Source organism: Phyllobates terribilis, unplaced genomic scaffold, assembly GCF_046119375.1.
Source record: "Phyllobates terribilis strain yellow unplaced genomic scaffold, ASM4611937v1 Scaffold_2__4_contigs__length_985480577, whole genome shotgun sequence".
Taxonomy (NCBI): Eukaryota; Metazoa; Chordata; class Amphibia; order Anura; family Dendrobatidae; genus Phyllobates; species Phyllobates terribilis.
Window position 1 is genome coordinate 706,597,390 of NW_027362762.1, and position 25,648 is coordinate 706,623,037.

Here is a 25,648-nt window from a genome sequence, read left to right on the forward strand (position 1 = left end):
GTTCTAAATTAAACCATACTTACCATCACGCCCATTCCAGTTGAAGCCAACGATCTCCTGCAATAAAAGAAAAATAATAAAGCAACATCATCCTTACCTTTCCATGGTTCCCACGACATCTTCAGCTCTGCTATGTCGAGATGACAGGCTGGACCGCAGCAGAAAGCTGCCATCCAGCCTGTCATCCCGCAGACACTGAGAAGCGCAGGCATGCTTGTGCTCTGCAGTGACTGGCTGTGACGGCATCCAGATGAGCCGAGGTCATGTCCAATGAACTCAGCTCACCTCATGCACGTCACTGACAGCGTGGGAAAATTCTCCTGCGCTAAGCCCTTCAGCGTGAGAATTCTCTCACACTCACCGCATGCGCAGGAGAATTCTCCCACGCTGTCAGTGACGTGCATGAGGTGAGCTGAGTTCATTGTCGGCTCATCTGGATGCCGTCACAGCCAGAAACTGAGGAGCGCAAGCATACCTGCGCTTCTCAGTGTCTGCGGGATGACAGGCTGGATGGCAGCTTTCTGCTGCGGTCCAGCCTGTCATCTCGATGTAGCAGAGCTGAAAATAAGGATGATGTTGGTTTATTATTTTTCTTTTATTGCAGGAGATCGTTGGCTTCAGCTGGAATGGGCGTGATGGTAAGTATGGTTTAATTTAGAACAATAAAGAATTGTGTGTTTATTTCAATTAAAGGACTTTATTCTGGTTGTTTGTGTTTTTTTGTAACTTTGACTATGGGGTTAGTAATGGGGGTGTCTTATAGACGCCTCTCCATTACTAACCTGGGCTTGATGTCAGCTGGCATTATAAGCTGACATCAACCCCAGCCCTATTACCCCACTGCCACCGCTACAGGGCAGTGGGAAGACCGAGGCTAAGTGCCAGAATTGGCGCATCCTATGGATGCTCCATTTCTGGGGCGGCTGACGGCTGGTGTTTCTAGCCTGGGAGGGGGCCAATATTCATGGCACCCTTCCTGGGCTATTAATATCAGCCCCCAGCTGTCTGCCTAACCTTTGCTAGCTATTAAAATAGGGGAGACCCCACGTCAATTTTTTGGGGGGTCCCCCATTTTAATAGCTAGTAAAGGCTAGGTATTCAGCTGAGGGCTAATATTAGTAGCCTGGGAAGCTCCATGGGTATTACCCCCTTCCCAGGCTTCAAACATCTGCCCCAACCGTCTGCTTAACCTCCGCTAGAGACTATAATTACGGGGAACCCCACGCCAAATTTTTTTTTTAATAAATCCTTTATTTTAACACTAAATGACAAGTACAGTAACCAACACTGTCACTGTACTTATTATATATGTGACTGACATGTTTCTATCTATCTAATCTATGTGTGATGCTCTATTCTTTCTGTTATAAATTGTTGGCTACTGATGCTGAATTGCCGGCCGGCTTTTTTAAAGAGACGGTGCATGAAAACACTATTATTTTTTTTAATAAATCCTTTGCAGTAAATGACAAGTACAGTAAGCAACACTGTCACAGTACTTCATATATATGTGACTGACATATTTCTATCTATCTAATCTATGTGTGAAGCTCTATTCTGTCTGTTCTAAATTGTCGGGTACCGCTGCTGAATTGCCGGCCGGCTTTTTTAAAGAGACAGTGCATGAAAACACTATTATTTTTTTAAATAAATCCTTTACACTAAATGACAAGTACAGTAAGCAACACTGTCACTGTACTTATTATATATGTGACTGACATGTTTCTATCTATCTAATCTATGCGTGAAGCTCTATTCTTTCTGTTCTAATTGTCAGGTACCGGTGTATGCTGCTGCTGAATTGCCGGCTTTTCATGTTTCACTGTGAGCACTGTTCCCATCGATTTGGGCAACCACCTCCCCCAATACATTCTACATTATTGTTAGTTGTTTTCCTTCATGTAGAATTAACCTACAAGGAAAGAAAGAGTTTATTTCCATTCCGATATTTGTGTCCCATTGACTTGCATTGGTTTCCGGTATCGGAATCGGCGATATTCGATACTTTTTGAGTATCGGCCCGATCCAATCCGATCCGATATTTCCTGATATTGGAAGGTATCGCTCAACACTACATACCAATGTAATACATTATCAACATGCTTGACAGTCTGCAAACTATATCACTACCACTAGATGGCTACAAATAGGCATATATTACATTTCGATATCCTAAAAGAATATTGTAAAATCATATTTTTTTAAAGCCAGTCACATGCACAGTAGTCAGATATCAATACTGTAGCTGGTCAACAAAGGATGGAGCAGTAGCATGAAGACAACGCTGGACCTTGGAAGCATAAGTATAGGTGAGTTTGTTGTTTTCTGCACTTGCAAACTTATTGGTGAAAAAATATCCCAAAAAAACCCTTTTAGGGTTCGCTCACATTGACGAAACTCAGCGTATGAAACATCAGATAGCGCTCATTCCAATGTTACACTATGGAGCAGTGCTGACTAGTGCCGAGTTGGCATGAGAAAAATATTGCTGCATGCTGCCATTGGCAGCGTATATCGGATGGTGCGCACCCTCAGGATTCACTCTCAGTAGCATATAAATCAGACGAGTCTAATCCGATAAAAACAACGGATTGCACTGGGATCAATGTTATTCAATGAGGCAGTGCAGATTTGCATATCTTTTTTCAGCTGTATTTGGTATGAGAAAAAAAAATCAGCATGCTGTAATTTCACTCTGAAGTCTGATGGATGTGAGAAAAAAATTGCATGTCATATGGATCATCAATATGGCATCCAAATTTTCAGTAACATAGCAAACTGTTAATGGTCCTGTAAATGATTAACAGCTGCTGAGTAAAAAAACGGATTGCATACAGACAGCACACAGATGACAAGTGAGAAAAAATCGTTCCACTCTCCTGGATGAGAATGTGACCGATTTTTTTTATATGCAAGTGTGAGCGAACCCATACAAGTCTATGGGTACATGCAAAACATTGGACTGCACTCGGATGTCATCCGAGTGCAGTCCGAAATGCGCCGTCTCACACAATGAAGAAGGTGGAAAAATGAAGTTCTTCATCTTCTCTGCATCTGTGATCTGATTCTCACATTCGAGAGAATCGGATCACAGTAAATGATACTCGGCTCAAGCTCGCAGCCGAGTTTGAGCTGAGGGTCATTTGCATATAGCATCCTATTCTCTCGCATGGGAAAATCATCAGATGCTATAATCTAGTGTCAGCGAACCCTTAAAGTAGCAGTTTGGTGAAAATTTTTACATTTTAGTCCTTTTGTAATGTTTATTGTGTACAAAATACTGGTGTTAATAAAGTTGCTGATCACCACATTCTCCGATTATTAGTCCTGTTCTAGTCCTTTTGTGCATCTTTATTTGTGGACCAGACATTAATTTTTCAATTCTTTCCTATGACAGCTTCAATGTGAGTCTAATAGGTTTCTATTGAGAAAATGATTTTATATAATCTTAGTGACTTAAATCTTCACAATGTCTTTGTAACAATGTTAAAAACCTCATAGCAAAGACATGAAGTGTTTCACAGACATCCAATTGCAGAGTTTTTTAATTTGAACCATTAATACCTTGAAAATATGAACATTTTTAAATATGTTTTTAGATATTTTTTTTATACAATTGCCATTTACCTCTAATGTAATACTTCTGATTTCTTTCTTGTAACTGTTAACTTTGAATTTTACAACTAATGCTATATAAAAATGATTTCATTGATTTCCATACTACTCATTAGTGGCATAGAGCTTGTCACTTTCACAAGAACGGTGCAACAGAGCTTAGTGCTTACTTTTCAGGACTGAGAAACAGAACTTGTCAATTACATACACTGCTCAAAAAAATAAAGGGAACACTCAAATAACACATCCTAGATCTGAATGAATGAAATGTTCTCATTGAATACTTTGTTCTGTACAAAGTTGAATGTGCTGACAACAAAATCACACAAAAATCATCAATTAAAATCAAATTTATTAACCAATGGAGGCCTGGATTTGGAGTCACCCTCAAAATTAAAGTGGAAAAACACAGTACAGGCTGATCCAACTTTGATGTAATGTCCTTAAAACAAATCAAAATGAGGTTCAGTATTGTGTGTGGCCTCTACGTGCCTGTATGACCTCCCTATGAGGTTGCGGATGGTCTCCTGTGGGATCTTCTCCCAGACGTGGACTAAAGCATTCGCCAACTCCTGGACAGTCTGTGGTGATACGTGACATTGGTGGATGGAGAAACACATGATGTCCCAGATGTGCTCAATCGGATTCAGGTCTGGGGAACGGGTGGGCCAGTCCATAGCTTCAATGCCTTCATCTTGCAGGAACTGCTGACACACTCCAGCCACATGAGGTCTGGCATTGTCCTGCATTAGGAGGAACCCAGGGCCAACTGCACCAGCATATGGTCTCAACAGGGGTCTGAGGATATCATCTCGGTACCTAATGGCAGTCATGCTACCTCTGGCGAGCACATGGACGGCTGTGCGGCCCTCCAAAGAAATGCCACACTACACCATTACTGACCCACTGCCAAACCGGTCATGCTGGAGGATGTTGCAGGTAGCAGATCGCTCTCAACGGCGTCTCCAGACTCTGTCACGTCCGTCACATGTTCTCAGTGTGAACCTTCTTTCATCTTTGAAGAGCACAGGGCGCCAGTTGCGATTTTGCCAATCCTCGTGTTCTGTGGCAAATGCCAAGCGTCCTGCACAGTGTTGGGCTATGAGCACAACCCCCATCTGTGTATCTGTGGATGTCGGGCCCTCATACCACCATCATGGAGTCGGTTTCTAACCATTTGTGCAGACACATGCACATTTGTGGCCTGCTGGAGGTCATTTTTCAGGGCTCTGGTAGTGCTCCTCCTGTTCCTCCATGCACAAAGGCGGAGGTAGCGGTCCTGTTGCTGGGTTGTTGCCCTCCTACGACCCCCTCCACGTTTCCTCGTGTACTGGCCTGTCTCCTGGTAGCGCCTCCAGCCTCTGGACACTACACTGACAGACACAGCAAACATTCTTGCCACAGCTCACATTGATGTGCCATCCTGGATGAGCTGCACTACCTGAGCAACTTCTGTGGGTTGTAGAGTCTGTCTCATGCTACCACGAGTGTGAAAGCACAACCAACATTCAAAAGTGACCAAAACATCAGCCAGAAAGCATTGGTACTGAGATGTGGTCTCTGGTCCCCACCTGCAGAACCACTCCTTTATTGAGTGTGTCTTGATAATTGCCTATAATTTCCATCTATTGTCTATTCCATTTGCACAACAGCATGTGAAATTGATTGTCAATCAGTGTTGCTTCCTAAGTGGACAGTTTGATTTCACAGAAGTTTGATTTACTTGGAGTTATATTCTGTTGTTTAAGTGTTCCCTTGATTTTTTTGAGCAGTGTATATAAATCGTGGCAAAGAGCTTGGCAGTTGGCATTACCAATACCTACAGACTTACGGCACAGCATGCAGGATAATCCACTTACACTTCTCAGTGCAGCACATACAGAACATTTCAACTTTTTTTGTCTCTCTTGGTAATTTCAGCAATTTAGTAGAAGAGCTGAGTGTTTTTATTCACTTGGAACTGAATTCTACTTGAATTTTACAAAATTTTTGCAAATTAGCAGCTATCTGGCCAATATAATGTAGAAGGTAAACAAAATGTCTAAAAAACAAACAAAAAAACCTTAAAACTACTCACCTCACCATCAACCTCCAATGCTTGCTTTTCCCTGTACAGTCCTTGGCACCTCTTCTCACCACCAATTCTTCTCTGCACTTGTCGGGCCCATGGACGCAAAACCTGGCCTAAAGTGTGCGACTAGACTTGGGACGTCTTTGTGTGTTAGGACGACACCGGCAAGATCATGCAGAATCCTGCTGCTGCCACCAATTTGTCAGGGATTTAAGATCCCAAATAATCACAGAGACTACCTGCTGTGATCTTTGGAGTGAACAGATCTCTGCTGCCCCCTATCATCTGGACAATTACACGATTGGCAGACGATCAACCGAGGGGACCTCAGGATGCTCTCACTAATCAGTTATCAGAAAGATAACAGTGAGCATATGATATATATACACCTCCGGATTCCAACACATTGAATATATGTATATACTGATCACTGTTAACTGCATGATAACCCAAGAAAGATTACTAGCTGCCACCACCAATCCATTTTCCAGATGATTGGACGCCTTGTAAATAGCATGTGGCTTTGGGGCAAGGCACAATTACAGAGCAAAAGAAACCAAACTATTACATTTTACATTTATTCCAAAGGGAGGTAGTGTTTATGAAAAAAAATATACAAAAGATTTTACAGAGGGGACAAAACAATACAGCATATACTGTCACAGAAAAAAAAAGGGATTAACAGAAGAACTTACTATATCGATCGCAGAGATGATTCAGTTTAGCCGAAGGAGAGCACTTCGATTGGCCGTCCAATTCCTTGACTGAGATGAGGGCCATAATTCAGGAACTGACCCAGCAAGAAGATCAGCTAAGAAGGTCTTACGCCCCGTCAAGTGGGGTGGGGAAAGCCGTTCATTGAGACAAATGACCCGTCACCTTGACATATGGGATGGGAAGAACTGAGACATCCGACAAACATACCTTTGTATGGGTCACCAGAATAGACACAGGACCGGAGTGCGGCCTGATCCACCCCCAAGGACAATCTCGTCCAAGCAAGGACCAGACCCGAGAACATTTGAACGCTCTCTACCCCAGGGCCCAATATGCTTGAGATGCCGAGAAAGAGGACATGTCTCCTGGAACTGCCCCCAGCTCACACAACGGATGGTTGAGTACAAGCAAGGATATTTAAACAAGGACCACCTCCAGTGGTAGGGCACACTGGAGGGAATGCCCCATGTAGGAAAGGCCTGAAATGCCCTAAGAACCTGGTGTCCCGAAGTCCAGTGATGGACGTATTGATTGAAGACAAAACCGTGCGCAACCTAGTGGATACAGGACCGAACTATCCACAATGCCACTGGAGTACTTTGAAACACATTTCGGTCACTTTGTCAAAGCTGAGCGAGGAAAACTGATTAAGCTGACTACTGTTAACTAGACAAAGATTCCAGTCCACGGAATAGTGTCCACACACGTGAAGATTGGATACATGGATGTGGGTCAAAAGGGGATCGTGCTGGTCGATGGGTATTCACTGTCAGGAACCTCTATTATATTAGGAATGGATATCCTGTGTGTTCTTGGCCGGTTTGATGTTCCACAAAGATGGCACGGGATACTGGCATAGAGTCACCAAACATCCTCCTACACACAAGGCGTTCCAGAGACTGAGCTGGGTATGTGGGATTTGCTACCGTGTTCCCAAAGATGAATTGGTGGGGATTGCGATTGTCCCACCAGAGCTTCAAAATATTATCTTGCCTCGTCAGGAGCAGATCATTCATATGGATGTGGATAACCACCGAAGACTCAATGGAATACAGCTGATTATTGAGCCCCAGAAGCGAACAGGAACCAGACAAGGCTTAATGATCGCACCTACTATGGTGACAGCGGTGGATGGACAAGCGGCCATCGAGTGTGCCAATGTACATGATTCTCCTGTCTTGCTTCATGCAGGTAAAAAAGTTGCAGATTTGAATGTGTATGGAGGAGAGACAGTCCCCGAAATCCAACTGGCCCTTATTGCTGAGGAACAGGAACCATGGACTATGACTGTGTCCGAAGCTCTGAGGAAAGAGCCGACTCCATTTCAGTGGAATGGCCGGAAGATCCTCAAATTAATACAACTGGACACCAGTCAGTTCTACTCCGAACAAATTCAGCTGATAGAAGACCTGTTATGGGAATTTCAAGCTGCTTTCTCCAGAAATTAAGATGATTTTGGATGTACAGCACGCATTGAACACGAGATTCTGATCCCATCCATCAGCGTTATCAACAAATTCCCCCTAACCTATACCAGGAAGTAAAAGCCATGCTATCACAGATTCTGAGCAGTGGAGTAATGCGGGAGAGTCAGAGTCCATGGCCTGCACTGATAGTGCTCGTTCAAAAGAAGGACAAAAGCTTGAGATTCTGTGTTGATTATCTCAAATTGAATAGTCACCGTACGAGATGCTTACCCTATGCCTGGAGAGGAAGAGTCCATGACGGCGCTTCAATGGGCAAATTATTTCTCCACCTTAGATCTGGCAAGTGGCTGTTATGATAGGCTACAAGCACTAAGGAAAGACAGGAGATCTGTCCCTACAATAGAACTAAGCTAGATCCCTACGATGTAACGGGGAACCTGATCCTGCGATCAGACCCGCTAAAGTCCTCAGCTAGTCTGAACGAAGACCTATAGATGTGAGGGAGGGATCCCTACAAGAACTAGGGACTGGGAGAAGGATGGACACCTCCTAGCAGAAATTGTAGCAGTAAAAAGACAAACACACAACATAGAACATAAAGGTCAAAAGACCTAGCTAAACTGACTGAGAAAGGTTACAAAGCACCTGGCTAGCTTAAGAGTAGAAATTACAATGAAGTCCAGCATGGCCAGAAGGGCGGAGCAGGATTAAATAGGCAAAAAGGTCATGTGACCAGCAAAATAGAAAAAACCTAACAGGAGAGTTCTACCAGTACCTCCTCTTCTAAGAGGATCCTCCGCATCCCCTAGGACCAGGCTTATCAGGAAACCTCTTGTGAAACGCTCTGACAAGTCTGGAAGCAGAAACATCATCCGTCCTCACCCATGAGTTATCCTCGGGACCGAAACCCTTCCAAGCTTCGAGATACTGCAAACTCCCCCTTTACCGTCTAGAATTAAGGTTGCGGGAAATTTCATACTCCCCATCATCCACCACCGAAGGAACAGTGGCAGTGGCGTCTCTATCTGATACATCAGCTTTTTTCAATAGAGAAACATGAAACACTGGATTAATCTTCCAGGAGGTAGGAACCTCCAACCTAACAGCAGATTGGTTAACTACCTGAAGCACCTTAAAGGGCCCTACAAACTTGGGACCCAATTTTTTAGAAGGAATCCTCAACCGCAGATTCTTAGAGGACAACCAAACCATGTCACCAACCATAAACAAAACCTCTTGACGTTTCCTGTCAAAGTACCTCTTTGATTTTTTGCTAGCCTCCTGAAGATTACCACGCACATCCGTCCTAACTCTCTCAAATCACTGGAAAAACTCTCCTCCTCAGGCACAGCCGATACCAATTTGGAGAATGACCCAAAAGACGGATGTCTACCAGAACAACAAAAAAAAGGCGAACACCCAGCAGAAGAGGATGCATGGTTGTTAAGAGCAAATTCAGCAAGCGGCAGAAACTCAGACCACCCCTCTTGATTGTCTGCCACAAAACAACGCAAGAACTGCTCAACATCCTGATTCTTCCTTTCTGTCTGGCCATTAGACTCAGGATGATAACGACAAATGAACTCCCAACCTGTCACAAAAGGCACGCCAAAAACGAGCCACGAACTGAGGTCCCCTATCAGAAACAATGTCAGTAGGAACACCATGGAGTCTGACAATTTCCTTGACAAAGGCCTTAGCGAGTGTCTTAGTGCAAGGCAGTTTGATGAAGGGAACCAAGTGACACATCTTGCTAAAACGGTCCACGACCACCCAGATGACCGTGAAACCCTCAGAGGAGGGAAGGTCAGTAATAAAGTCCATAGCCAGATGTGTCCAAGGTGCACTAGGAACCTCCTGAGGGCAAAGCAACCCCGCAGCAGGAGTATGAGAAGACTTAGATCTAGCACACACAGTACATTGATGCACCCACTTAATGACTTCCTTCTGCCATCCAGGCCACCAAAAACTGCGACCCACAAGTCTCTTGGTCTCAGAAATTCCTGGATGACCTGCCAACCGAGACTCATGGCACTCAACAAACAAATCTCTCCTAAAGGTCCTAGGCACAAACAACCTCCCATGGGGAGTGTTAGATGGGGCATTCTCCTGTGCTTTAAGAATCTCATCTTCCAAAACGGAATCCAATGCAGCAATCACAACACCTTCTTGTAAAATGCTCTCCTCCTCCTCAGCACCGACCATGGGAGAAAAGCTGCAAGACAACGCATCAGCTTTAACATTCTTGGTACCCGGGATGTAAGTAATGGAAAAAAAAAGTGCCCACCTAGCCTGACGGGCATTCAAGCGCTTGGCAGCATCAAGATAGATCAGAATTTTATGATCAGTGAAAACCTGAATGGGAAATTCAGCACCTTCCAAGAGATGACGCCAGTGTTCAAATGCGAGTTTAATAGCCAGCAATTCCCGATTACCAATATCGTAATTAAGTTCAGTCTCAGAAAATTTTTTTGAAAAAAAGGCACAGGGATGTACTCCATCCTTGTTTTCCTGAAACAACACCGCACCGACCCCCACAGAAGAAGCATCAACCTCAACCAAAAACGGCTTAGTAACATCAGGCTGCATGAGGATGGGGGCAGTGCTGAACCTCTCCTTTAGAAACACAAACGCTTCAATGGCCTCAGTAGTCCACTGAACCGTATTAGCACCTTTCCTGATGAGATCGGTCAGTGGTTTAACAATAATAGAAAAATTTTTAATGAATTTTCTGTAATAATTGGCGAAACCCAAAAACCTCTGTATCGATTTCAAACCAATAGGCCTAGGCCATTCCTGCACAGCTTGAACTTTTACTGGGTCCATCTCAAAGCCCTCGCTGGAGATAATGTAGCCCAAAAAACTAATTCTCTGTACAGCGAACTCACATTTCTCTAGCTTAGCAAAAAGCGAATTGTCAATTAATAACTGTAATACCTCACGTACGCTCCGCCAATGAGACTCCAGATCAGGTGAATAAATCAAAATGTCATCCAAATACACAACCACATTTTTGCCGATCAAAGGTCTAAGAATGTCATTAATAAGATTCTGAAAAAATGCTGGTGCATTGGTAAGATCAAAAGGCATAACCAGACTCTCAAAATGACCCACAGGAGTGTTAAAAGCAATCTTCCATTCATCACCCTCCTTCATGCGCAACAAATTGTATGCCCCCCGGAAATCAATTTTAGAGAACCACTTGGCCCCCACTAACTGGTTAAACAAATCAGGAATCAATGGCAGTGGGTAGGGATTACGTACAGTAATTTTATTAATCTCGCGAAAGTCCAGACAAGGACGTAAACCGTTGTCCTTTTTTTTAACAAAAACAAATCCAACAGCCACAGGTGACTTAGAGGGTCTGATATGACAGGCAGCCAAGCTCGTCTGTATGTATTCCTCCAAAGCCATTCTCTCAGGAATAGTAAGATTAAATAAACGACTTTTAGGAAGAGTCGCTCCAGGGACAAATTCAATGGTTCAATCATAGTCTCTATGGGGAGGCAAAATTTGCGACTCCTCCTCAGAAAAAACTTTCCAAAGATCCTGAATAGGTACAGGTAATTCCCCTTTATCCACAGCAGCAATGCGCCCGTTACAACGCTTGTCATAACACTTAGGGCTCCAGGACTTAATTTCATTAGTAGACCAATCCAGTACAGGATTGTGCAATTTTAACCAGGGTAACCCCAAAATTACTGGAGAAGGCAAATTATTTAATACTACCAAATCCAAATTTTCTTGGTGAATACCATTAATAGTGAGGGGAAATTCATAAACCTTGTGAGTAACACATTTCAAGGGAGAGCCATCGACAGAAACCATGGCAATAGGGGATGACAAAGGTTTGGGTTTTAATTTAAGTTTTTCCAAGAATCCCCCATCAATCACATTCAGAGTAGAACCACAATCCACAAATACCCGAAATTCAATTAATTCTTCCTGAGCTGCAGTAGTAGCAGAAAGAAATACCCCCTTAGTGTTTAAACAGGCTATACGGGCGTAACTGACCTTTTTTTTTTTTCTTTGTTCATACGAAGCACACAGTTCTTAATGAAATGGTCAGATTTTCCGCAATAAAAGCACAAACCTTCAGAACACCTGCGGTCTTTTTCCTGAGAGCGGGGTGACATCGCCCCAATCTCCATCGGCTCTCCAATGTCAGTACAGACCCTCTCAAGACTAGGAGCTGACATGGCAAAGGATATACTCTCATTAACCCTTGCACACAGTCTCCTGTCCACCCGTATAGCTAATTGCATTGCCTCCTGCAAGTTTCCAGGTGTAGGATAAGCAATAAGCAGATCCTTAACCCTTTCACCTAGCCCAGCAAGAAACAAACTTTTCAGAGCTGAATTGTTCCACCCCACCTGAGCAGACCACCGACGGAAGTGAGTACAATAATTTTCCACATTACCTGATCCCTGTCTCAAAAGTCTCAATTCCGTCTCAGCTGATGAGACACGATCAGGATCATCATACAACAACACCAAAGCAGAAAAAAAACTATCCACTGATCTAAAGCACGGATCACTAGGTTGGAGAGAAAAGGCCCATCTCTGAGGTTCTTTGCGCAAAAGTGACATTATGAACCCTATGCGCTGTGATTCCTCACCAGAGGATCTGGGTCTCAAACGAAAATACAATAAACAAGCATTTTTAAAGGAAAAAAAATCTTGTTCTTCACCAAAAAATAAATCAGGCAATCGTACCTTGGGCTCCACAAAATGCGCTCCAGAACAGCTACTCACGTGTTGTTGGAGCTCGGCCACCTCCAGAGAGAGTCCCTTCAGGCGTTGAGCTAAATCCTGAACCGACACCATGATGGAAACTGGAGGTCTTTCCTTAGAGATATTTTTGGGCTGGACTTACTGTTATAATAGGCTACAAGCACTAAGGAAAGACCGGAGATCTGTCCCTACAATAGAACTAAGCTAGATCCCTGCGATGAAACGGGGAACCTGATCCTGCGATCAGACCCGCTAAAGTCCTCAGCTAGTCTGAACGAAGACCTATAGATGTGAGGGAGGGATCCCTACAAGAACTAGGGACTGGGAGAAAGATGGACGCCTCCTAGCAGAAATTGTAGCAGTAAAAAGACAAACACACAACATAGAACATAAAGGTCAAAAGACCTAGCTAAACTGACTGAGAAAGGTTACAAAGCACCTGGCTAGCTTAAGAGTAGAAATTACAATGAAGTTCAGCATGGCCAGAAGGGCGGAGCAGGATTAAATAGGTAAAAAGGTCATGTGACCAGCAAAATAGAAAAAACCTAACAGGAGAGTTCTAACAGTGGCTACCGGCAGGTAGATCGGTGGCTGAAAGAGACAAGCCCAAGACAGCTTTCATTATACCAATGGGCTTGTATGAGATCAATAGATTGCCTTTCAGACAAATGCACCTAGGACATTTCAGCAGTTAATGGAGCACTGTTTGGGAAAGCGAAATTTTTAATCCATCTTGATCTATCTGGATGATGTCATCGTCAATGCACCCACTTTTGAGCAACATATATGAAGACTTCAACAAGTTCTGCCCTGTTTAGAGTAGAGATGATCGAACATGTTTGGAAAATGTTTGTTTTTTTCAAATACGTCACGAATGTTGCTCATTCGAATTTGGGTTCAGATTCCCGAGAATTTTGCACAAAAATCGGCAAAAGTCATCCTGAGGACAAACATCCCTAGTTTCCCACATTGTCATCTGCCTAACAGTGCAGGAAACAGGGGCTTTGATCAGCGATAACATCGTTACCGAGGGTCAGAGCACTACGGGATCATGCTGTCAGATGTTCAGATATCAGCGTGATCCCGCAGCTGTGACAGTGACCCACAGTAAAAAGTTTACCACAAGTCCCTGGCCGCCGGCTGCTGGGACTACTTCTCCCATCATCCAGTGCCCGCTCTAACTATTAACAGCAAATGCAAGCGCTGCTGATGAGAGGAGTACTCTCTCATCAGCCTTTGCTTGTGCAATGAAAGTAAAAAAAATAAAAGTTACAATTAATAAATAATCATTTAAATAAAAATGAAAAACACCTATGTACTGACCTACACCAAGTTCCCAATGCCCTCGTCCCTTGTAAAATATAAAAAATATAAAAACATCATATACTCACCTTAACACCTAGTCCCCGTTGCCCATATCACCTGTAATAAAGAAAAAATAATAAACCACAATATTCCTCATCTATCCGCCATAGTCCTGAGTGTCTTACAGCGATCTGATCATTGATAGAACAGCCGGTGATACACTGACAGGAGCATCATTGCTCCTACAGTGGAAAGAGATGAACTGCTGTGAGAGAGGTCACCAACGTTCAATCAGCTGATGAACTCCTGTGATCTCACTTACGGCACAAGCGCTACGTGAGAAAATTCTCAAGCAATGTCTGTGCTTTAATTGAGGTCACCGGTGCTCATCAGCTGGTTGAACTCTGGTGACCTCTCTCTTGGCAGCTCAGCGCTATACACTGACAGAAGTGATGACACTCCTGTCAGTGTATAGAGTGCTGTCTTCTAGAGCAGTCACACCAGTGACTGCTGATGTGGCACTCTAGAAGTGACCCAGATCTTCCTGAGATACTGCAGATTATGTCATCATGTCTGACAGGTGAGGAATATGTTTTTTTTGTTTGTTTTTTTCAGTGGATTAGGCGTTAGGTGACTATACTGTGTTTTTTATTTTTAAATAAATGATTAAAACCATGTGGACTTTTATTTCAAATAAAGGATTTTTTCAGGCCGTGTGTTTATTTCAAAACCTTACCATGGGGTTAATAATGGGGGCGTCTTATAGATGCCTCTCCATTACTAACCTGGGGTTCATGTCAGCTGCCAATATAAGGCTGGCATGAACCCCAACCCTATTACTCTATTTGCCATTGCACCAAGGCAAGTGGGAAGAGCCGAGACTAAGCACCAGATTTAGCTCATCTTATGGATGCAGCATTTCTCGGGCGGCTAAGTGCTGATATTATTAGCCTCGGAGGGGGCAAGTATCCATGGCCCCTTCCCTGGCTATTAATATCAGCTCACAGCTGTCTGTTTTGCCTTTGATGGTTACATTTTATAGGGGGAGCCTACTTCAATTTTTTTCAGGGGTCCTCCTGTAATCTTGCTAACAAAGGCTAATTAAACAGCCGTGAGCTGTTATTAATAGCCAGGGAAGATTTTTGGCTAATGGCCCTTTCCCCGGCTAGTAATATCAGCCCCCAGTCGTTGACTTTCCCTCTGCAGGTTATAAAAATGATGCGGGAGCCCATGCCATTTTTTAAATTTAATTCATCCTTTTATTTAATTTCTAAGTAGTGTTGAACGATACCTTCCGATATCAGGAAATATCGTAACGGATTGGATCGGACCGATACTCAAAAAGTATCGGATATCGCCGATTCCGATACTGGAAACCAATGCAAGTCAATGGGACACTAATATCGGAATGAAAATAACCCTTTCTTTCCTTGTAGGTTAATTCTACATGAAGTAAAACAACTAAGAATAATGTAGAATGTATTATGCGAAAAGCCGGCAATTTATCAGCGCATACACCGGTATCCGACAATTTATAACAGAAAGAATAGAGCTTCACACATAGATTAGATAGATAGAAACATGTCAGTCACATATATATGAAGTACAGTGACAGTGTTGCTTACTGTACTTGTCATTTAGTGTAAAGGATTTATTAAAAAAAATAATAGTGTTTTCATGCACCGTCTCTTTAAAAAAGCCGGCCGGCAATTCAGCAGCGGTACCCGACAATTTATAACAGACAGAATAGAGCTTCACACATAGATTAGATAGATAGAAACATGTCAGTCACATATATAAGAAGTACAGTGACAGTGTTGGTTACTGTACTTGTCATTTAGTGTAAAGGATTTATTTAAAAAAATAATAGTGTTTTCGTGCACCGTCTCTTTAAAAAAGCCGGCCGGCAATTCAGCATCTGTACCCGACAATTTAGAATAGAAGGAATAGAGAATCATACATAGATTAGATAGATAGAAACATGTCAGTCACATATATATGAAGTACAGTGACAGTGTTGATTACTGTACTTGTCATTTAGTGTTAAAATAAAGGATTTATTTAAAAAAAAATTGGCGTGGGGTTCCCCTTAATTTTAGTCTCTAGCGGAGGTTAAGCAGACAGCTGGGGCAGATGTTTGAAGCCTGGGAATGGGGTAATACCCACGGAGCTTCCCAGGCTACTAATATGAGCCCCCAGCTGAATACCTAGCCTTTACTAGCTATTCAAATGGGGGACCCCCCAAAAAAATGACGTGGGGTCCCCCCTATTTTAATAGCTAGCAAAGGCTAGGCAGACAGCTGGGGGCTGATATTAATTGCCCTGGAAGGGTGCCATGAATATTGGCCCCTTCCCAGGCTAGAAACACCAGCCGTCAGCCGCCCCAGAAATGGCGCATCAATAGGATGCGCCAATTCTGACACTTAGCCTCGCTCTTCCCACTGCCCTTGTGCGGTGGCAGGGGGTAATAGGGCTGGGGTTCATGTCAGCGCCAGCTGCCATGAAGCCCAGGTTAGTAATGATGGGCGTCTATAAGACACCCCCATTACTAACCTACAAAGTGTTAAAAAGAAAAAACACACACTACACCCAGAAAAAAAATAATTTATTTGAAATAAAACACACAATTTTATTTAATTCTTAGTTTACTAAAAAAAAATAGTTACCTGTCCACGTTCCTGCGCTGATCTCCCATGCACAGCTGTCACATCTGGAGATGGTGACAGCTGTGCATGGCTGCTGTAAGCTCACGCTGCCGGGAACACGTCCGCTCCCGGCAACGGGAGCCACTGACTGAGGTCACCGGAGTGCATTCAGGTAGCGCTGCTCCGGAGACCTCCTTTACGGCCCTGCTGTACCGTGGGAATTTCTCACGGTACAGCAGGGCCGTAAAGGAGCTGACCGGAGCAGCGCTGCCTGAACTCCGGCGAACCCGCTTATGCAATGACGGGGCTGCTTTACGGCCCCATCATTCTAGCGGCGGCAGCGGTTCAGAGCAGTCACATTCTATGTGGCTGCTCTGAACTGGAGATCATCGTGGGACACTCGTGGACTACTACGGAGGGGTAAGGATAAGGTTGTGGTTTATTATTTTACATTTTATTACAGGAGATCGATGGCTTCAGGGAATTAGGTGTCTAGGTGAGTATAGTTGTCGTTTTTTATTTTTTACTTTATTTTAGGTGGCGATCGGCAGAGACAGGTAATGTATGAACTAATTTATTGTAGGTAACCACTGGCCACCAATGACATGTATTTAACATTTATTGGGGACACAGTAGGGCAATTTAAATAGCAGAATCAGGCTGATGGGAACTACTGCTCCCATCAAGCTGATCCTGCTGGCACGAGTGGACGGGGGACAGACATAGGCCAATGGGAGTAGTAGTGTCACATCGGCCTATGTCTGCCTGCACGCACACACCCGCACACATCGCACAGACACCGCACACACCCGCAGACATCGCACAGACACCGCGCACACCCGCAGACATCGCACAGACACCGCAGACATCGTACAGACACCGCGCACACCCGCACACATCTCACAGACACCGCACACACCCGTAGACATCGCACACACCCGCAGACATCGCACAGACACCCCGCACACACTCGCAGACACACGCACACACACCCACACACACCAATCATGACGGGCTGATGGTCTGGGGGGTGTGGCTGACCTGTGCGACCGTGGGAAAGTTCATGTGAGTTCATGCAATGCAGTCAAGCATGAACTCACATGAACCCTCTGAGGGCACCGCGGCGACTTCAAATGAACAGCTGATCGGCATCACCTGATACCTCAGCTGTTCATTTGAAATAACCGGCGGGAAAGCGCAGCACAGAACGGGAAAGCCGGCGGTGAAGTCTTTTCACTGCCGGCTTCCCCGCCCGGGTCCTTCGCTCCCCGCTCCTTGGTGCTGCGCTCCCCGCCCAGTCCTAACTTACGATCGGGATGGGAGGTGGCGAGGGGAGCGGAGGATCGGGGTGGGAGGCTGCGGGGAAGCAGTATGGGGCTGTGTGATTGTTTAAAAGCCGGCGGCTTTTTACCGCCCGCCGGCTTTTAAACGATCAGGAGAATTCTCCCACGCTGGGATGGCATTCTGATGACAGGCTGGATCTCAGCTGAGCGCTGCCATCCAGCTTGTCATCGTTCAGAGACACTGCAGAGCGCAGGCATTATGGGAACTTCCGATTCCGGTATTCGATATTGTAAAAGTATCGGAATTAAGTATCGGAATTCCGATACTGCGAATATCGGCCGATACCCGATATTTCAGTATCGGAATGCTCAACACTATTTATAAGACTACATGCCCATGATCCGGACTAGCAGCGGTTTGAACGCAGCTCACCTGCTCTGTGTCCAAATCACTGCATTGTACAGTAGAAGAACAATGGATGGGATTTACAGAAATCCCAAGCCCACTGTGTTTCTATTTGACACTGCGTAAATTCACCGGTGCCACAGCTTTAAGAGCCGCAGCATGTCAATTTTTGTCTCTGCAACAGAAATTTCCTCAAAAGAATGTATTGGATGCGGTAACCCAATAAACACATGTGGATTTACCTGCGTGATCGGATGCAGCGCTTTGGACGCAGCAAAAATATGCCTGATGCCCTGGTGCAGTTGCATCAGGGTAATGGGATTAGGTAGTGGGATTAGATAATGGGATTAGATGTCGCTGACACCAAGCCCAAGGTTTAATAATGAAGAGGTGTCAGCCAGACACCCTCATTACTAAACCGGTAAATTAAGAGTTAAATAAACACACACACCAAGAATAAAACACTTTATTTTAAATAAAACAGACTTCCAGTATCCGTTGTTTCAGATGCTGCACATCTCGTATCTTGATGGTATGGTGTGGTATATGGGGTACAAAGATAGTGGGGCCATTCTTCATCAATGAAAACCTCAATGCCACTGGATATCTGAAATTGCTACATGATGATGTGTTGCCCTCTTTATGCACTGAAGATGGCACGTTCCCTGAGTTTTTACAACAAGATGGTGCACCACCACATTATGGGTGTCAGGTCCGAGCATTCCTACATGAACAGTTTCCTGGAAAATGGATTGGTCGTCGTGGGCCAGTTGAATGGCCACCAAGATCTCCCAATCTGACCCCCTTAGACTTTTATATTTGGGGTCATCTGAAGGAAATTGTCTATGCTGTGAAGATACAAGATGTGCAGCATCTGAAACAATGGATACTGGAAGCCTGTGCTAGCATTTCTTCTGCGGTGTTGCTATCAGTGTGTCAAGAGTGGGAGAAGAGGGTTGCATTGACAATCCAATGCAATGGGCAGCACTTTGAACACATTTTATAAGTGGTCATAAACTTGTAAAAAACTCATGAAAGAATAAAGTTACGTTAAAACCAAGCACACCATTGTTTTTCTTATGAAATTCTCAATATCTTTGATGTATCACATGACCCTCTTCCCATTGAAAAAAATTAAGTTGAATCCAAAATGGCCGACTTCAAAATGGCCACCATGGTCACCACCCATCTGGAAATGTTTTCCCCCTCCCATATACTAATGTGTCACAAACAGGAAGTTGATATCACCAACCATTCCCATTTAATTTAGGTGTATCCATATAAATGGCCCACCCTGTACTTTGTCCTACCTGCTTGTATTCAGTCATAGGGGTGTGATTCTCTCATACAGTCATGGGCAGCAGTCACTGCTGTATGTATGTCCATGTATTTGAATACTGCTCCCGGCAAGGTTGTGTCTAGATCTGAGTTGATGAGGTTTTTGAGTCTATCACTCCAGCAACTACGATCTAGACGCTTCACTGCTGAGCAAAATTTCTGCAATCAAATACTCAACGTGCACACATAGCCTCTCCTGCCAAGAGAGGCTATGTGCGCACATTGAGTATTTGATTGCAGAAACTTCTGCAAGGTTCCTGCATCTCTTGGCAGCAAAAACGCTGCTGAAAAAACTTCCTTTTTTGCCATCTTTTTGCATGCGTTTTTTCCATGCATTTTTTAAGTGTTTTTGTACAGCAGTGAATGATTTTTGGAGCTAAATAAAGATATTTGAAAAAAGAAATGTGAGACATTGCTTTAACCCTTTGATTACCGTCGTACCTGTGGTGAGTATATTGGGTTAATTTAAATTATTAAAGAATGTGTCTTTTATTTCGAATAAAGTGTTTTATTCTTTGGTGTGTGTTTATTTAAGTCTTTATTTACCGGTTAGTAATGAGGGTGTTTGGCTGACACCTCTTCATTACTAAACCTTGGGCTTGGTGTCAGAGACACCTAATCCCATTACCTAATCCCATTTCCTGATACAACTGCATCAGGCCATCAGGCGTATTTTCGCTGCATCCAAAGCGCTGCGTCCTATCATGCAGGTAAATCCGCATATGTTCATTGAACACATGCAGAGTTACTGCATTTGATACATTCTATTGGGGAAATTTAACAGAAATTGACTTGCTGCAGCTTATAAAGCCGTGCCACCGGTGAGTTTACGCAGCGTCAAATAGAAGCACAGTGGGCTTGGGATTTCTATATATCACTCCACTGTGCTTCTACTGTACAATGCAATCGTTTGGATGCAGCAAAGGTGAGGTGCGTCCAAACCGCTGCTAGTCCGGATTGTGGAAACGCACCATTATACATGAAATAAAATGAAGAATTAAATTTAAAAAATGATGTGGGCTCCTTTAATGGCTAAATTACAGTGGGACCCCTGAAAAATATTGACACAGGGTCCCCTTATAAAATCTAACCATCAAAGGCTAAACAGACAGCTGTGAGCTGATATTAATAGCCAGGGAAGGGGCCATGAATGCTAGCCCCCTCTGAGGCTAATAATATCAGCCCTCAACAGGCCCAAAAGTGGTGCATCCATAATCTGGCACTTAGCCTTGGCTTTTCCCATTTGCCCTGGTGTGGTGGCAAGTAAGGTAATAAAGTTGGGGTTCATGTCAGCCTTATATTGGTAGCTGATATGAACCCAAGGTTAGTAATGGAGAGGCATTTAGAAATAGCTTTATAACCTTTTCCAGACTGATAGATCTCAATTACTTTGTTTCTTATTTGTTCCTGAATTTCTTTGCATTGAAGCATGATGTCTAGCTTTTGAGGATCTTTTGATCAACTTCACTTTGTCAGGTTGGTCCTATTTAAGAGATTTCTTGATTGAGAACAGGTGTGTCAGTAATCAGGCCTGTGTGTGGCTAGGGAAATTGAACTCAGCTTCCCAAAGATGTAATAAGCCACAGTTAATTTATGTTTTAAGGGGTGAATCACTTTTTCACACAGGGCCCTATAGGTGTGGATTTATTTTTCCCTTAATGATAAAGACCTTCATGTTGTGTTTACTTGTGTTATCTTTGTCTAATATTTAAATCTGTTTTGCGATCTGAAACATTTAAGTGTGACAAATATGCAAAAGAATAATAAATCAGGAAGGGGCAAAAACTTTTTCACAACACTGTATATATATATATATATATATATATATATATATATATATATATATATATATTTGTTTTGGTTCCAGATATTTTGCCCTTTATATTTGGTTCTAATTTTTATGGTCTTTACTGTAAGGGTGTTGCTCACAGGATAACAACGCAGAGCAAATTGAAGACATGACTCCAGAGAATCTGGTGAGCCACACCTCTTTGAAAAGACCATAAAAATAAGGAATAAATATAAGAGGCCATATCTATGAAACTGCATGATGGATTAAAAAAAAGGAAAACAGAATATGCAGGAGAGCAGCAGGTACAAAATAACAGCAAAAACTGGCCTGCTCTAGAAACTGCTGCTAACGCCTTGGTGTGCATGTAATAAAAATTAACAGGTGAAATACACTTTAGCATTTTAAATTTAAAAAACTTCAACATTATTCTAAACATTTTAGAATTTGCTTAGATTATTTTCAGATTTTTAGTTTTCTAAGCTGAGTTTAACATTATTTATGCTTTAAGTTAATAAAAGAAATGTTGGGACTTTGGGACTGCTTATTTTACATATATACAGCATGGGTTTGCATATTTTATTATATTGATTGAGCTACATCTATAAACATGCTATTCTGTACAGAGCTGGCTTGGCAAAATTGAAGGCCTTTGGCAAAGTTAAAATAACCTTACATTAAGTGACATTCATCCTGAAATCACAAGGCAGCTAAACACTACACAAAGTTAAGAAAGAAATGATACTCTCATTTTATAAAGATATTTTTGACTATGAAAAATTATTTTAACATTTAAAGTAGCATGGATGTCCCTCTCTTTCCTAATTCTAAAGTTTTTATGACACATTCTTCTTATAATTTAATTTTTTTTCTTTCAGTGCAGTTTTTACTTTAACCCCTCCCCAGGCTATTTTTCGCTTCTGTTTTTTTTTCCTCCCCTTCTTCCAAGAGCCATAACTTTTTTATATTTCTGTCAAAATAGCTGTATAAGGGCTTGTACATTGTGGGAAGAGTTGGAATTTTGAATATCACCATTGATTTTACAATATAGTGTACAAGAAAACAGGAAAAAAAATCCAAGTGCGGTGAAATTGCGAAAAAGTGCAATTCCACAATTATTTTTTAGGTTTCTTATTTACCGTGTTCACTATATGGCAAAACTGACCTCGCAATATGATTCTCCAGGTCAGTATGAGTACATAGATACCCTACATGTATAGTTTTTTTTATTTAAGTCGTGAAAAAAAATCTAAAATTTGTGCGAGAAAAAGTTTTTGCATTTGTCGCCATTTTCCGAAATCCGTAACAGTTTTTGGAATCTGGGGCTGGGTGATGGCTTATTTTTTGTACCCTGAGCTGTCATTTGTAGTGATACCATTGTAGTGTAAGGCGGCAGTGTTCACACCGTGCAGTAACTGAGGCAGTGACCCAGGCAAGTCCAACACAAGCAGCTTTTATTCAGCACTCACGGGTAAAACAGAAAGTCCTCCGGTTCGCAGCAGGGTTAACATGAGTCCATAACAACGGTTGCTGTCGGCAATGTCGCGCCGGGCCGCTCAGAGCCTGACGGGTACAGAGTAGTGTTGAGCCACCCCCGTAGTGTTCGGGTTCGGTTCGGTTCGTCGAACACCGGGATGTTCGAGGAACTGTTCGTCGAACACCTTAGAACACCGTCGAACACCGTTAAAACCAATGGCAGGCAAACAAAAACACATAGAAACACATAGAAAACACCTTCAAAGGTGTCCAAAAACTGCTCAGAAGACACTCTCTTTAAAAAAGCCGGCCGGCAATTCAGCAGCAGCACAAACCGGTACCCGACAATTTAGACAAGAAGGAAAAGAGCATCACACATAGATTAGATAGATAGAAACAAGTCAGTCACATATATAAGAAGTACAGTGACAGTGTTGGTTACTGTACTTGTCATTTAGTGTTAAAGGATTTCTTAAAAAAAATATTAGTGTTTTCATGCACCGTCTCTTTAAAAAAGCCGGCCGGCAATTCAGCATCGGTACCCGACAATTTATAACAGAAAGAATAGAGCATCACACATAGATTAGATAGATAGAAACATGTCAGTCACATTTATAAGTACAGTGATAGTGTTGATTACTGTACTTGTCATTTAGTGTTAAAATAAAGGATTTATTAAAAAAAAAATTGGCGTGGGGTTCCCCTTAATTTTAGTCTCTAGCGGAGGTTAAGCAGATGTTTGAAGCCTGGGAAGGGGGTAATACCCACGGAGCTTCCCAGGCTACTAATATCAGCCCCCAGCTGAATATCTAGCCTTTACTAGCTATTAAAATGGGGGACCCCAAAAAAAATGACGTGGGGTCCCCCCTATTTTAATAGCTAGCAAAGGCTAGGCAGACAGCTGGGGGCTGATATTAATAGCCCAGGAAGGGTGCAATAAATATTGGCCCCCTCCCAGGCTAGAAACACCAGCCGTCAGCCGCCCCAGAAATGACGCATCCATAGGATGCGGCAATTCTGGCACTTAGCCTCGCTCTTCCCACTGCCCTGTAGCGGTGGCCGTGGGGTAATAGGGTTGGGGTTGATGTCAGCTTATAATGCCAGCTGACATCAAGCCCAGGTTAGTAATGGAGAGGCGTCTATAAGACACCCCCATTACTAACCCCATAGTCAAAGTTACAAAAAAACACAAACACCCAGAATAAAGTCCTTTAATTGAAATAAACACACAATTCTTTATTGTTCTAAATTAAACCATACTTACCATCACGCCCATTCCAGCTGAAGCCAACAATCTCCTGCAATAAAAATAAAATAATAAAGCAACCTCATCCTTACCTTTCAATTGTTCCCACGACAGCTTCAGCTCTGCTACATTCACATGACAGGCTGGATCGCAGCAGAACGCAGCCATACAGCTTGCCACGCGGCAAACACTGAGAAGTGCAGGCATGCTTGCGCTCCTCAGTGTCTGGCTGTGACGGCATGCCTGCGCTCTGCAGTGTCTATGAATGATGGCATGCTGGATGGCAGCGCTCAGCTTTGATCCAGTCTGTCATCTCAATGCCATCCCAGCGTGGGAGAATTCTCTTGCTCAAGCGCTGAGCGCTGAGAATTTTCCCACGCTGTCAGTGACGTGCATGAGGTGAGCTGAGTACATTGGACATGAGCTCACCTCATGCACGTCACTGACAGCGTGGGAAAATTCTCCTGCACTCTCCGCATGCGCAGGAGAATTTTCCCACACTGCCAGTGACGTGCATGTGGTGAGCTGAGTTCATTGGACATGAACTCGGCTCATCTGGATGCCGTCACAGCCAGACACTGAGGAGCACAAGCATGCCTGCGCTTCTCAGTGTCTGCCGCATGGCATGCTGGATGGCAGTGAACGTGGTAAAAAAAATAAAAAAAAACCATCTGTGGTATTGCACTTTTTGCAATTTCATCGCACTTGGAATTTTTTTCCCATTTTCCCGTACATAATATGGTAAAACTAGTATTGGCTTGAAAAGTACAACTCGTCCCGCAAAAAATAAGCCCTCACACGGCCATATTGACCAAAAAATAAAAACACTATGGCTCTGGGAACAAGGGGAGCAAAAAACGAAAATGCAAAAACATAAAATCCCAGGGTTGCGAAGGGGTTAATAATTACCTCATACAGCATTCAGATTACAAAGCAAAGCCTAATGACAGATTCCCTTTAACAATTAGAGATGAGTGAATCTTTTGAAATTTAACTTTGCCGACTTTTAAAAAAAAGTTTGATTTGAAGCAAATAAATTCACATGTATCTCAATACCAGAGCGAGAGAGAGAACCTTGTTAACCATAAGAGCTTATACACTATAAACGAGAGAGAGAGGACCACACTTATCATAAGAACTTATACTCTACTGGAAAGAAAAAGGATTCCATTGTCCATAAGAGCTTATACTCTAAAGAAGATAGAGAAAAACAGAGGATCTTGCTAACCATGAGAGGTTATACTCTACAGACAATAGAGAGACGGGACGCTGATGACTTAAAAAGATCATACTCTACAGGAGAAAGAGAGGACCCTGCTGACCATAAGAGATTACACTCTACAGGAGAGAGAGACACTTGACACTTACCCAATGACTCTTGAGGTGGTTCCCATTGGAGCTGTATAAACTGTGCTCCAATGGGAACCGTTCATCTGTGATGGCCCAGCAACTGACCACAACTGTAAAACAGGATATTTAACGATTAAATGTGAAAGTGACTTGCATTTGCATATGGCTAAAATATACTATATTGTATAGTAAAATAAAGATTTCACAGTGGGAAAGAATGGAGTTCATTTAGGAGAGTAGGAGAATG